The sequence below is a fragment of the Miscanthus floridulus genome, chromosome 14, assembly GCF_019320115.1.
Source record: "Miscanthus floridulus cultivar M001 chromosome 14, ASM1932011v1, whole genome shotgun sequence".
NCBI classification, from domain to species: Eukaryota; Viridiplantae; Streptophyta; class Magnoliopsida; order Poales; family Poaceae; genus Miscanthus; species Miscanthus floridulus.
In genome coordinates, this window is record NC_089593.1 from 21,967,654 (window position 1) to 21,983,102 (window position 15,449).

General features: G+C 45.4%; 1 pseudogene; it reads left to right on the forward strand.

Moving 5' to 3' along the window:
- The first annotated feature begins 6,930 nt into the window (after window positions 1-6,930).
- Window positions 6,931-9,893, forward strand: LOC136505891 (putative F-box protein At1g32420; annotated as a pseudogene).
- Window positions 9,894-15,449: the final 5,556 nt, after the last annotated feature.

The window sequence follows — 15,449 nt, forward strand, 5'->3', positions numbered from 1 at the left end:
AGCCCAATTCCTAATGAATGCATAAAAGTAGTAAATTTTATCTACACGCTCTACATGAATCCCCAGATACACGTACAACGGTAGTAACTACCCGAACCATCGTCCTATTGACGGCATCGCCTCAATGGACGGAATACCCACACATGAGATACCTTTGTAAAACATGCGTAGAACATGTAATTACTCCAGCATCATATAAGCATTCACCCTAGATCGGCGGTGTATCCGATCATGCTCTCACAACTCACACTTACCGAGGCGTAAAGGCAAATGATCCATACACTACCACTCAAACAAGTGGCACTCATACAATAGCACACTGTATGAGCAACGAAAGAGAAATATGATGTAAGAACCCCAAGTCAGTACTTAATTAAGCCACCTAGAGCCCTTAACTGGGCATAAAGGATATGACCACTGGCACGCTTTTTAGTTTGGAACTCATGTTTTTCAAACGTCATTTTGTTTTAAATACACTTGTGAACAGTAACATGCTAAACCATGCTCCGATACCAGCTGTAACAGAACCGACCAATTATACGAAATTAAGTAAGAAATCACCCGCCAGAGCAGACGATTTAGCAAACTTAAGCCCGTATAACCCGGTAGTCCATGAAACCACGAAGGATTTCAAACCAACTCACATACTAGCCAAGATCATAATAAGTTTAGCGGTCACCATCACGTATTACATAAAAGTTCGCATCACAGGTACATCGGAGTTTAAACATAGTTATTACAAACCGAGTTCAAATAGAAGTAGTGGAAGCCATTTGTTCAAAACCACACACACTCACACGGAGTTCAAGTACAGTGCCAGTTGATGATCATCTCCAACAAAAGCATTAGACGAGACATACGGAATGACCATGCCCATGGTCCTAAGCATCACCCATCGTAGGATAAAGGCAATTGATACAGTAGCCGTAATACATCTGCCTATCTGCAACAAGTGGGAACAAAACCCTGAGTACGAGAAGGTACTCAGCTAGACTTACCCAACATAATCGAAAATAAAGTGACACCAAGGATTATGAAGGGCTTTATAGTAGGGTAGCTGACTCATTTGCAAAAAGGCATTTTTAGCATTTTAAGAACCTTTCCAAAAGCATTATTGTCAAGTTAATTATTATTAACCTATCGACTACATTTGCACCTATACTAGAGCAAGCATGTGATTAAGCAAATAATGATAACCAATGATCATTAACAACTTCCATAATTTCATATCCATTATAACTGTCCAAGTGTTCCATCAACATTACTACGATGAAGTAACTCAAGTCAAGTGTTCACTATCCAGTGAACGATGGCGATTCGAATCGATTATTAACCAGCTGGTAATTTATTCCTTACACAAACCTCACTCACCCGCTAAAGTGAGGTATCGGCCATCGAGTCAACTATCCAGGAAAAATCTCGAGTTTGCTAGGAACCACATGTACCCGGGGGTCGACCGACTGCCTTTCGGTCTTATCATCGCGCCCCCGTGTCCTACCACACCTGCTCTGGTACAGTGCGCTGCGGGTAATCCACTCGGCCCGAATAATCTCCCAGCTTCACGGTCGAAAGGTACGTTATCCGTACAGCTAAATGTAAGGCATACGTTCAACATGACCCGAGGCCCAACAACGGTCGGTCCTTAATCGACACAGACAGAAAGCACTACAGTCTAAAACCCTGTAAGTCTCCGTCCGGTCTTAACTTCAAATTAACACTTAGTTATACCATGACTACATAGTTATCCGAGCAGATCTAGGTAACCACCTATTGCTCATAGGTGATAGGAAATCATCCGACTTCTACCGGTCTAAGCCAGCTAAGCATTGACTCGACTGCGGATACCAGGGTAACAAGGATATAGTATAACAAAGGTAAATAAGGTATAATGCAGCAACGGTTGCAAACAACTCCTAAACGTAATGCATCAATTAAAGTAAAGCATTAATTAATAATCGCAAATAGGGGAGAAAATGCTCTGGGGCTTGCCTCTCTCGAAGGAGCTCGGGCGGTGATCGGGGCACTCCGAAAGTTCCTCAACGTCCTCCTCGTCTGCTTCGGTCACTTCTTGCGGCTACACCTCGAGCTGCTCCTCGGGCTCCTCGGGTACGACGACCGGGCTCTCGGTTTGCGATCCTATATGATGTAGGTGCATAAGTGCTTATGCAAAAGGTGCATCGGATGAAATGAACACAATGAATATGCTTGCATGCAAGGTAGATGATCATAATTCGCTTTAATGGGGAGAGTATAATACAAATCTCATACAAGGTAGTCAACATCATCCAAGAACATGTACTACAAGCACATGTCATCTACTACATTCTCTTCTACTACTAATATGCTAAGTTAACACATCTCATTAAATGCTTCAAAGATACACCAAAGCTTCACTAATTTCTTAATCATGCATAAAGCAACATTTGATTAAACCCTAATTAATAATAGGTTTGAATAGCAACATCTATTTTTATAGCATAAAAAAATCTTAGAAAATTACCATAGCACAGTACTACCCTAAGTAGTCTACCATCAAATTTTTATGGCATTTGGATAAGTGGAATAGCCTACACAAAAATGACAAGCTTGGACCTAAATATGAGCATGAAAATACTTTGTATTATGAAAAGTGTCAAACACCAGATTTAGTATTTTCCTAGGATCTAAATAGTAAATAATCATTGTACAAAAATTCTCACATGCATGTTTTATACAAATTTTGCTCTCTAGCAAAATAACAAAAATCAGCCATTAAAGGCACTTGAACTACACCTTATAATTTTTCTACAGGACATGCATGGCATATATTTTTCCTAGAAAGTACATTACACAAGAAGAGTAACAAACTTGGAATCATATTTTTCTGATCTTTCTATGATTTATTATGCCTTTCTCAAGAAAATAGCAATTTCAATGATTAAATAAAACTCCACACAAAAGTGTCACCAAACTGACATGCAATATTTTTAAACCCTAGATCTAGTCATGAGGATCACAACAAAATTTATTTCACCATTTTTGGAGCAATATAACTTGAGATACACATTTTACAAGCTTTGAAATCATTTTCGAAATCCTTTTCTTTAAAAACTGTAATTCCACCGACCCAAAACTGCTAGGTACACCCGGTGTAGTGCACCCAGAGGTGCTGCCACGCGGGAACCACGGTCAAGTCAGGCCCACGCGTCAACCGGAGCCGAAGCAGGGGCTGTCGCTGACCGGCCGGCTTTCGCCGACAATGAGCTAGCCGGCGGTGTGGTCACCACCAGCGGCTCACCCACGACGAGGTGAACGCGGTGCACCAAGAGAAGGCACTAGAGGAGCTCGTAAGTGAGCTTGATGGTGCGCATGGCGGAGCGGTGGCGCGGCTCATCGGCGGTACGCCAACTCTGGCCACGGCAAGGCACGTGGAGGCGCGCCCGAGTTTCGCGAGGGCAAGGCGGTGCTCACGCGCGCGAAAGGAAGGAGGGAGAGGAAGCGGAGCAGGGCTGTCTGCGCAGAGCCAAGCTCCGGCGAGGAAGAGCTTACTCTGGCGAGGAATTTCCGGCCGGTGAAGGCTTACCACGGTGAATCAATGCGAGCACTAGGTGCGCGAGGTGGAGGCGGAGCTGCTGGCGAGATGGAGCGGCCTACGGCGAGCAGTGGTGGCCAGGCGAGCCGATTTCGGCGAGGCAGCGCGGCGGTGGTGAAGGCGAGCGTGCGCTGCTGCTGTTGCTGCTGCTGACTGAGCGAGGAAGCAACTGAGATGGATGAGGGGGAGGTAGACGTGGCGCGGTGGGTGTAGGCGCGACAGGAGGGGCGCGGGGCAGGCGAGTGCGCGGCGAACGGGCATGGCTCGGTGCTAAGGCAGGCTGGGCGAGGTGCGGCGTGCGCGGAGGCAGGCCGGGCCAGCTTGCGGACTGGGCCGAGAAGCGAGGCGGCGGCCCGTTAAATGAGATAAGCATTTTCCAATTCCATTTTCAATGAATTTTCAAATATCAGTTTTCAAGTACCATTTTGAGCCAGAAAATGACTTCTTTTGAAAATGGCCTAAAAATAAAAGTTGCTTAGAATTTAATCCTCTACAACTTTGCTTTAGGGACCAACTAAAAATTTTGCATAGATTTTGAATTGGGAAGTAAAAGCTAAATAGGGAGGATTTTTGACCATTTTCAATAATAATTTCAAAAGCATATTTTGTCAAAAGTTTGAATACAAACTTTGCTCCAAAAATTGTGCTAAATAATTCTAGATGGTTTACAATTATAGCCAAACATATTTTATTAGCCTAGCAAGCATAATTAGGGCAAAAATAACTCTAAACAAGTGTATGCAACATTCATGTTTTACGAGCATGTTTCATATATTTCAAAGCATTGTTTTAGTTATTATTTACATGATTAGGCATGTATGATTATAATGCTTGATGATGCATAATATGCATGATTTGCAGTGCCTAAATGCTTGCATAACACCGGGGTGTTACAGTTAGTGCCACCAAGCGAAGCACAACGCCTTGGCTACTGACCCAACGTCACTGAAGCCACCCTCGCGCCACGACTAGAAGCCGCCATGGCACCGAGATGGACGCCGCGCTGCTGCCGCCCACGACTTTCGTCTCTCTACACCCGGTCTCTGTGGCTCGGTCACGAACGGCCAAAGGCACCTAGCTATCCACGTCACAACAACCAATGGTAGTGCGCCACGTCACTAAACTGCATCAAAAAAAAATTCTGACCAAGCTAACTAGACAGGGCAAATCCCTCCCATGCTAAGCCTACCCTAGCGGGATCTGCTCTTGCCTTAGAATTTGAAATTTATTATTTATTTATTTGTAGACTTTGATTTATCAAAACCCCATGTTTTAGTTCACAATATATTTGTCATATTTATAATTTTCTTATTTGATAATATGTCCATCTATTATTTCTCTATTTGGCATCATGTATTTCTGCTACAAAGAAGGATATTCATGTCATTTTACCAACCACTTACACCGTTACCAGCCTAAATGGACGGCAGTGCTATCTAGGGAAGGATATTTTAACTTGGTGCTAAATAAGAAAGTTCAAAAATTTTAGTGTCAAATGCGGAAGACTGATTTGTTTCAGTGTCAAATACATAATTCTCCCTAAAGTTTGAGGTATACTAAATCTAATTAACTATATATCCAATAATGAATGCAATACCTCTCTAAGTGTTATCACCCATGGTAATAATAAGGGAGAATTTGCTACAAGACATGCCAAGTGACCCCTCTTTGCTAGCGGACATGCAAAATTTGACGATTTGCCGATGGACACTCTAGTTCCTTACAAATTTACTGGTAGATATCCCATCCAATAAAATATTAATTTCTAGCAATTACGGAGAGAGAAAGATGGTAAAATATCCAATTTGCCCCTACCCTTTCTTCTACACCTCTTTCTTCTTCCCTATGTGCTCCGAGCAGCACCGCGTCCTCCCTCCTCCCTCTCCGCATAGCACCTCGGCCCACAGTGCCACCACCGGTGGCGGCTGCGTCCCTCCTCCGAGACGCACCGCGTCCTCCCTCTTCCCTCCGAGCGACACCATGGCCAAGCAGGGCCACCACCGGCCTGGTCATCGTGGCTGCTGCAGCTGGGGGCGCTGCTGGGGTGGTGCGGCCACCCAGGCTTCCTCCCCGCATCCACTGCACCCACGTCGACCGAGTCTACACCCGCCATCTGCACCCACCGTCGCTCGATCCGTTCATCCCACACGCGCCGTGTCAGAGTTGCGGCCGCCATTGACGGCCTGCACGCGAAGCTCGCGACCCGGCTCTCTCCTCCTCTCCTCCGCCCCTATAAAGAGCGCCCTCGGACTCCTCTCTGCTCGCCGCGTCTACCTCGCCCTCCCGAGCTCCCTCCCGCGCGTGCGCTTCCAACTGTGTCGCGCCGCGGCCACCGGCTTATTCGACGACGGCGAGGGCGTCGGTGAAGGCCAGGGCGGCCTCGTAGTGTCCGCCGCCCCTGGAGCCGGAGCCGGCGACGATGGCCATTGTCATGGACTCCTAGCGGTGGAACCGCTTGTGCTTGTCGATGAACGCCTCCACCGTGTGCCGGAACTCGTCCGCGCCCCAGCAGTAGCCCCGCGCGTCGCGCGCCGACACGGACGACCGTCGTCGTCCGTTCTCCGACTTGGACCGTCGCAGCTCCAGCGGCGCCGCTGGTGGGGACGCCGCGCGCCTCACCTGCAGCACCAGTGGGCCCATCGTCTCCGATCTGCTCTGCCTTGGGGCGCGGGACGAGGCCACCGGCAAGGGCGGGGCGGAGGAGGAGGCGAGGTCGTCGGGGTTCGGCTCCCGTCCTCATCAGCTGAAGTCAAGCCTAGTCATCACAGCTTTACCGTGCATGGGCCCCGCGTCGCCGTGGCCAGAGGAAGGAGACCAAGGTAGAAGAAACGGCTAGGGGCAGAAAGGATATTTCCTGTCCTTCTCTCTCCTGAAAGCCTAGAAATAAATATTTTATTTGAAATTTATAGAAAACCAAAATGTCTACTAGCAAATCGTTAAATTTTGTATATCCGTAGAGAGGGGTCAAGAGGGGTCACTCGCCATGTCTCGTAGCAAAATTTTCCTAATAATAAGCACTACTAAAACTACCACTAGAGCCATTTTTTACTAAATATTTTCTAAAATATTTTAGTTTCACCAAAGAAACTGCTCAACACGAGAATCCAAAGTCTGAAGCCCTATTAGCTGCTGCTCAGTTTCAAAAAAAAAAAAAAAAAAAGAAGCTGCTTCTCAAAATGAGGAGCCAGGGCCCAGGGGCCTACGTAACAAAAGCCTAGCCTGATCTGTTCTTGGGCCTTGAGCTGGTCACAAAAAGATCCGTTCGTGAATTATGCACCAAGGCCCAGTTGCGCTGCAGCTCCACAGATAGCCCAACAACATCGTGTCGTCGTCCCCGAACGCCCAAGAACTAGCTCAGCGCCGCCGCGATTGTGCCCGGCCTACCGATTGCCGCACCAGGGCCTCGCGCCTCCCCGCCTCCGGTGACAGCGCCGGATCGTTACGCCGCCGGCTTAGCTCCGGCACGGGAACCAACCACGATCGCCCTGGTAAGACATTAGCGCCCTACGCGCGCACCTTCTGCGATCGCGGTGATCTAACCTTTCCTTCTGTCATTCTGTGGCCACCTTGATGCGCTCCTCATCACAAATTAAAGATCCCTTTTTTTTTTTTCTCCCGATCCCTCCCAGCGATGGCGTCGTCGTACAAGCCGCACGCCGCACCGAAGAGGCGCGCTCTCGTCGCGTCCAACATTGGCGCTCTGCCCCTGGACCCCCTGTACGAGATCCTGCTGCGCCTCCCCGCCAAGCTTCTCTGCCGGCTGCGCACGGTGTGCCGGTTGTGGTGGTCCATCCTCTCTGACCCGCAGCTCGCCGCGGTCCACGCCACGCGGCACCCGGGGCCGCTCATCATCGCCGCCCTCGATGAGGAGCATGACGTGCTCGTCAACATCATGGATCTGTCCGGGCAAATCTTAAAGCAGGTGCGCGGCGTGCCGGGTCAGAGAGTCGTGAGCACGGCCCTCGACCTCGTCTGTCTCAAGAAAATCGATAGCATAAACAGCAGGTACCGATGTTGGAACCGGTTTTTTTGGAGACGTGCGTTACATACCAGATCAATTGCTCAACCCAGCAACTGGATCTGTGTATCAAGTACCAGACGGCTTTGCCGAAGAACATGGGGATGTCGCATCGTACTTGCATTCAGAGACCAGATATCTGTTTGGTCAGGTTAGCAGCACAGGGGAATACAAGGTGTTCCGGAAGCTTTTCCAATTTTCCCTTCAGTTTGGAGGCAGGCAGCTGTTTGAGGTCTGCACAGTCAACTGTAGCAGCTGCACAGGGTGGAGGGCAGTTGCGCCCCTCGAACAAGGCATTCAGTTTGGTATTTTCACTAGCGTGGTAATTAATGGAGTCATCTACTCCCTATATTTTTATCCGCATCATTATATCACTAATGATGACCGAGTTACTGAGGAAGACTTGATAATTACATTTGACCTCGAAACTGAGAAATGGGGGCCATTTATGCGAGGCCCCCCGATCAGCTTGCCGGATGCTGCTGCTCAGGTGTTCAAGGACCTTCCAAATATAAAGCAGCTAACATTAGCCAACCTGAATGGCTCTTTAGCTGTTGTGCATGGCCCAGCTCCCAGTATGGACTTTTGGATTCTGATGGACTCTGCTAAGGGTCTCTGGGTCAAACAGTATACTATACAGTTTGAATACTATGCCAGATTTCAATATGTGCATCCATTGGTGGTATTAGGCGACGGAAGGGTGGTCCTATATAAAGAAGACGTGGTTTTTACAGATCTATGATCCAAGGACCAACACACTCACGGATTCAATGGAGGCGCGCCATTTTTCCGCAGTTGCTTTGTTCGGAGGAAATCTTCTAAGCTTATAGTTTGTGAGTATTATAATGATGTGAGTGTTCTACTATGCTTTTATCTGTTTAAGTCTACTGTACCGGTTTTTATTCGTCTACATGTAACTACATTAAGACATGTTTCTTCCGTTAACATTCCATTATGATCATTTATCATTTACCTATGGAAAGAAGTAGTCTACTTACGCATGCTTAGAAAGTACTCTGCCCTTTAAAGGTGCTCTCTGTGTAGAAATTGGTAGTGTTTCTGATTATTGTTCTTGAAGATCACAAGACCATTCACATCCCTTTTTTTTGTCAGTATGCCATTTAACGATGTATGATCGAACAATCTTTTCCTAATGTTGGTTTTGCATGGTGCTTTTTTTGAACGAATGGCACAAGGCAATGTCAATTTCATTGAATAAGACAGATGTAAATACAAATAAGTAGCCCTGGAAGGCTACAAACAGAAAAAACAACACAAACAACACTAGCAATACACCCAGGGAGGCTGGAATAAGCAACAACCTAAATGCAACGGATGTGCAACATCTAGAAATTCTTTACTGAAAAAAAGTTGTTGAAATGGGCCTCTTGAGTTTGAGATTGTCACAAACATTGTGCTTGAATGAATAATTGTAAGGGGTCTGTTAAATTTAGAAGATTGTGTGTTGCCAGATCATGTTGGTTGACTCAAACAGTGTACCCGTGAATGAGGATAATCCATCCTTTTAGTTTCATTGTGGAGCCTTTAACAATACTATTTCGCTGAACTTGCCATTTTACTTGAAAGCTCTTGAATAGGGAACCCTCATATTCTCATTGTTTGATGTAATATATTTGTGTATTTGACATCCCTTTTCCTCTGTTCCATGTTCAGCTATTTGTCGCTGGGCATAATTTAGGGCAAACATTCTTACCGACATAAGCTGCAAATGTGAAGTTTAGGATACTAGTAGCTTAGCTAATAATAGGATAGAATTCCCAAATCTAATTTGGTAAGAACAGACCAGATAGCTGATAGATTGAGATTTGAAGTGTTTATCTTCTTGTTGGACAAGGTCAATTTGACTCTGAGCTGAACACCATCAGCTAGAGGAAGAAATTAAGAATTCTGTACCAAGACTAAATCTGGGATTCATATATGCCACAGAGCAGATTTGTGTCGTTTTGGTTTGATTCTTCCATTATTTGTTTTCAACTCTTCACTTGTTTATTTCAGGCTATGCCAGGGTTGAGTATTTATGGCCAAAATCATATAGCCTGAATTCTATCAAAATCCTTTTATCCTCTTATCCAGAAGGCTCAAACAGTGATGACTCTTATCGTGAGCAGCTATGCCTTACCAAATATCTGAAGGAAACAACGAATTAGGACTTCTGGCGAATACTGTCAGCTTTTCCATAAAAACAATTGATGTTCTGCTGCTGTGTGTACTTGACAGAAGCTCATGGAAATAATCCTTTCTTAGTGCTTATGCATCTTGGATGATCTTTTTTTTGGCTAGGCTATATTTTTTATTGCATTACTGCTCATTGTTACATTAGGCGACTTTGGGACCGCTTAAAATCACATCTGCGGTCGCCCCACCGCGAAAATTGATAACACCGTGCCAAACACCCCACCGTAGTCGACGATTGTTTTCACTGCCAAAGACACAATGAGCGTGAGATTGAATTAGCGTTCGCGTTTTCTGTACCACGCGGTGGACATGCCCTTAGTGATACATATTGAAATTATTTGGTTTAGTACTATTTGTAGTTCCATAATTTTCTATAGTAATTGTTTTGTTGTTGCATTTATGATACCGTCTCTTCCATTTCTAGAAAAAAAACTATCAGCTCACTGTTTTACTAGGGAATAATACCATTTTGCTTCCGACCATGGAGGTTGTTAATCTACTTGCCCTGGGTAGCCTTGTGGTCGTAGCCCAACATGTCTGGGAATTGGTGAAACAAGATCTTGAAGCTAAAGCCATTCTTTTTACCTTTGTATGTCTAGCAGATATTCTTAAAAGAGTAAACTTCACAAAACTACAACAATCTGCGTCGTTGTTTCAGAAAACTACAAGAACTTTGTACCTTTGTTTAAGGAAACTACAGACTTCTGTGCACGGTCCCACCTGTCAGCTTCATAGTGACCCTTTCTCATATGTGAGGTTAACTGGTCGGGCCAACCACAAAAGTTCAAATAGTTGTAGCTTTTGTGAAATTTACTCTAATAATCATGATTGTCCTTGCCCAATCAAACATATGCTAAGTGTAAAACTACAATTGTGGACTGCCACAGAACCAGAGTGGTCCTTCTAGACTGATTACGTGTACAACATAAAGCTTATTCAATGCTTCATCCACAGCAGAGACATTGTTACTTTGTACTGCAACCATATACAGCTTCACAAGATGCAGTTCACCAGCCTGTCCAGAGATTAAGAGAAGAATTTGAGGCCAGAATTTCAAAATGAGATTACATGTTCAGAAAAGCAGTAAGTATTCATTCAGATACAAACCTTGTGCATTGTCTACAACTCTGGTATGGTCCAAGCGAAGCACAAGCACAATGCAAGTGTCAACTCCTAGCTGCTCAGAGTATTATTTCGCAGCCTGCGGATGTGACATGGATTTGATAATAATTAGTAGAACCAACAATAAAGAAGTGATAGGCTAAAAGGCATAAAGGTTACAGTAGGAAACCGATCATTGTTACCTGCACAATAATTTGAAGATTTCCCCGCACATTGACCTGCAGAAGGTCCTTCATGCACTCTAATGCCCACTCTCTTCAAAGGGCGCCAAAGAACTCCACACAGTGCCTGCGTAGAAAGGTTGTTAATGTATAAGACAATAACAGTATATTTGAATATAGTTGAAGAGTAGTACAAAACTGTGGCTCAATGGCATGGACATTAACAATGACTCGATGCCAGGTAATTCCTAGTAATGCTGCATCACAACATTTAAGATTAGTGAAACATAGAAACAAAGATAAGAGAACAAACAACAATCTTTTTTCTCGAACATGCAGGAGAGCTGCGTATCATTTCATTAAGAAGAAAGGTCTGGGGAACAAAACCCCAACAACACTCAAACACCCACAACACTCTAGAAGGCTAAAACAAAAACTGAAAAAAGAATGAAAGTAACGTGACCGAACAACCACACTATGGTCCTGAGCCCCTCCCAAAAGACCTTCCTAGAAGCTCCTGGAGGCCCTTTGCTCCAACCAAGCTCCAAAGGATGCACTCATAAGTGACAGCTTGCAACACCTTTGTAATGTTTGGAGTAGAGCCATTGAAAACACAATCGTTCCTGTGGTTCCAGATTGCCCAAGCAACTGATATTGCCAGTGAATTGAACCCTTTTCTATAGTCTTTGTCACCTCTTTAACTGCCTGACACCGCCAGCTTGAGAGAGTTGATGGTTGAGATGCAATGGAGGCCAAGCCAATTTTCTGCAAAATGAGGTACCAGATTTGCTGGGCCAAAACACACGAAACCAATAGCTGTTGTAGGGTCTCCTCCTCTACAAAAGGCGCAAGCAGCTGGGTGGGGGAGTCCTCTTTTAGCGAGTCGGTTTACCGTCCATCAACGATTCTTTACTGCAAGCCAAATGAAGAACTTGCAGCGAGGAGGCCAAGATTTCCAAATTTGTTTCCAAGGAGCAAAACCAAGGAAAAAGGCATTGTAGGCCGACTTGCTAGAGTAGGAACCGGGCCTAGCAAGCCTCCAAACATGCTGATCGACAACATTCTTTTGCAGCGAAAAACCTTCCACCAAGTCCCATAGAGCTCCTCTTATGTCACCTACCCAACGACGGGCAACCAGGCTTCGGCAACCGTGTGTTGTTTAATGATCCTCTTAGGAAGAGCCCGGAAAAGATCAGGTCCAATTCAGCCATGGGTTTTCCACCCAGCTATCTATCTGTCCAGAACAATAAATTTAGTTTCCCCATTGCCAACAAAAGTTTCAACCGCCATGCTGAAAAAGGCCCGAGCAATTGGTGGCACCTGAATAGGTAGACCAGCCCTCCTTTCTAAAAAAAATAGGTAGACCAGCCCAAGGGCAAGAGGAATTGATTTTTCTCAAGCGTCCAACCAAAGCCAGCGGATACAGAGGGACCAACCTAAGATTTCCAGATTGTGGGCGCGTTTGGTTCTTGACCTGAACTGGCCACACCCAACATCAGGTGACGATGCATGTGCGGCGAGCAAAAGCTGCGCCAAGCTTTCGGCGAGAAGAGGAGAGGGAAAACACTGTGCTGCTTCCTTGGTGATTGTGGCACGCCACATATTGCCACAAGTTCGTCCGCAAAGCAAACAGAGGCTAACCTTAGCTATGACGAGTTGTGGCAGAGTCTTGAGATAAACCAAACACCCCCTATGTATGCCAAGTCCTCCACAAAGTAGTGGTTCCTTACAGATATCCCAAGATACTAGACAATTGCCACCATTTGCTTTTTCTTGACCAACCCAAAGAAATCCCCTGCGCCGTTTTTCAATAGCCTTAATAACCCACTTCTTAGGCAGATCCATAGCGATCATGAGATAAATAGGGATGGCTGTCAAGACCACTCACAGAATGATGAGCCGACCAGCACGATTCATAAGGGACACCTTCCAATTTGGACGATTGTCTGCTACCTTGTCAACTAGCTTGAGCAAATCAGCTTTGCAAGGCTTCTTGATGCCCAAAGGAAGTCCCAAATAGGTGCAGGGGAAGTCCTTAATTTCACAAGCAAATAAGCTAGCCAGTAGCCACCAGCTCCCGATCTTCCTCAGTGCATTGCATAGGAGTAACTGAGCTCCTTTCAATGTTAGTAACCAGCCCACTACAACAACAACAACAACAACAAAGCCTTTAAGTCCCAAACAAGTTGGGGTAGGCTAGAGTTGAAACCCAGCAGAAACAATCAAGGTTCAGGCACGTGAATAGCTGTCTTCCAAGCACTCTTATCTAAGGCTAAGTCTTTGGGTATATTCCATCCTTTCAAGTCTCCTTTTATTGCCTCTACTCAAGTCAACTTCGGTCTTCCTCTGCCTCTCTTCACGTTACTATCCTGACCTAGGATTCCACTACGCACCGGTGCCTCTGGAGGTCTCCGTTGGACATGTCCAAACCATCTCAACCGGTGTTGGACAAGCTTCTCTTCAATTGGTGCTACCCCTAATCTATCACGTATATCATCGTTCCGAACTCGATCCCTTCTTGTATGACCGCAAATCCAACGCAACATACGTATTTCCGCGACACTTATCTGTCGAACATGTCGTCTTTTCGTAGGCCAACATTCTGCACCATACAACATAGCAGGTCTAATCGCCGTCCTATAAAACTTGCCTTTTAGCTTCTGTGGTACCCTTTTGTCACATAAGACACCAGATGCTTGCCGCCACTTCATCCACCCTGCTTTTATTCTATGGCTAACATCTTCATCAATATCCCCGTCTCTCTGTAGCATTGATCCTAAATATCGAAAGGTATCCTTCCTAGGCACTACTTGACCTTCCAAACTAATATCTTCCTCCTCCCGAATAGTAGTGCCGAAGTCACATCTCATATACTCAGTTTTAGTTCTACTGAGTCTAAAACCTTTGGACTCCAAAGTCTCCCGCCATAACTCCAGTTTCTGATTCACTCCTGTTCGGCTTTCATCAACTAGCACTACATCGTCCGCGAAAAGCATACACCAAGGGATGTCCCCTTGTATGTCCCTTGTGACCTCATCCATTACTAAGGCAAACAAATAAGGGTTCAAAGCTGACCCTTGATGTAGTCCTATCCTAATCGGGAAGTCATCTGTGTCTCCATCACTTGTTCGAACTCTAGTCACAACATTGTTGTACATGTCCTTAATGAGCCCGACGTACTTCGTTGGGACTTTATGTTTGTCCAAAGCCCACCACATAACATTCCTTGGTATTTTATCATAAGCCTTCTCCAAGTCAATAAAAACCATGTGTAGGTCCTTCTTCTTCTCCCTATACCGCTCCATAACTTGTCTTATTAAGAAAATGGCTTCCATGGTTGACCTTCCGGGCATGAAACCAAATTGGTTCATAGAGACCCGCGTTATTGCTCTCAAGCGATGCTCGATAACTCTCTCCCATAGCTTCATAGTATGACTCATCAACTTAATTCCCCGGTAATTAGTACAACTTTGAATATCCCCTTTATTCTTGTAGATCGGTACCAATATACTTCTCCTCCACTCATCAGGCATCTTGTTCGATCGAAAAATATGGTTGAACAGCTTGGATAGCCATACTATAGCTATGTCCCCGAGACATCTCCACACCTCGATTGGGATACCATCCGGTCCCATCGCCTTACCTCCTTTCATCCTTTTCAACGCCTCTCTGACCTCAGATTCTTGGATTCTCCGCACAAAACGCCTATTGGTGTCATCAAAAGAGTCATCCAACTGAAAGGTTGTGTCCGTATTCTCACCATTGAACAATTTGTCAAAATACTCTTGCCATCGATGTCGGATCTCATCCTCCTTCACCAAGAGATGCTCCCTTTCATCCTTAATGCACTTAACTTGGTTGAAAGTCCCTTGTCTTTCTCTCACGAACTCTAGCCATCCTATAAATGTCCTTCTCTCCTTCCTTCGTACTCAAACGTTGGTAAAGATCCTCGTACGCTCTACCCTTTGCCACACTTACAGCTCGCTTTGCAGTCTTCTTTGCCACCTTGTACTTCTCTATGTTGTCCACACTCCTGTCATGGTACAAGCGTCTATAACACTCTTTCTTCTCCTTAATAGCCCTTTGGACTTCCTCGTTCCACCACCAAGTATCTTTAGCCTCACCTCCACTTCCTTTGGTTACTCCACACACCTCTGAGGCCACCTTCCGAATGTTGGTTGCCATCTTCTCCCACATGTTGTTTATGTCTTCTTCTTCCTTCCAAGAGCCCTCTTTGATAACCTTTCCCTGAATACCTCTGACGTCTCCCCTTTTCAGTTTCCACCACTTTTGTTCTTTCAATCTTAGCTTGTTTATCCCTACGGGCACGCACCTGAAAACGAAAGTCTGCCACCAAAAGCTTATGTTGAGAAACAACACA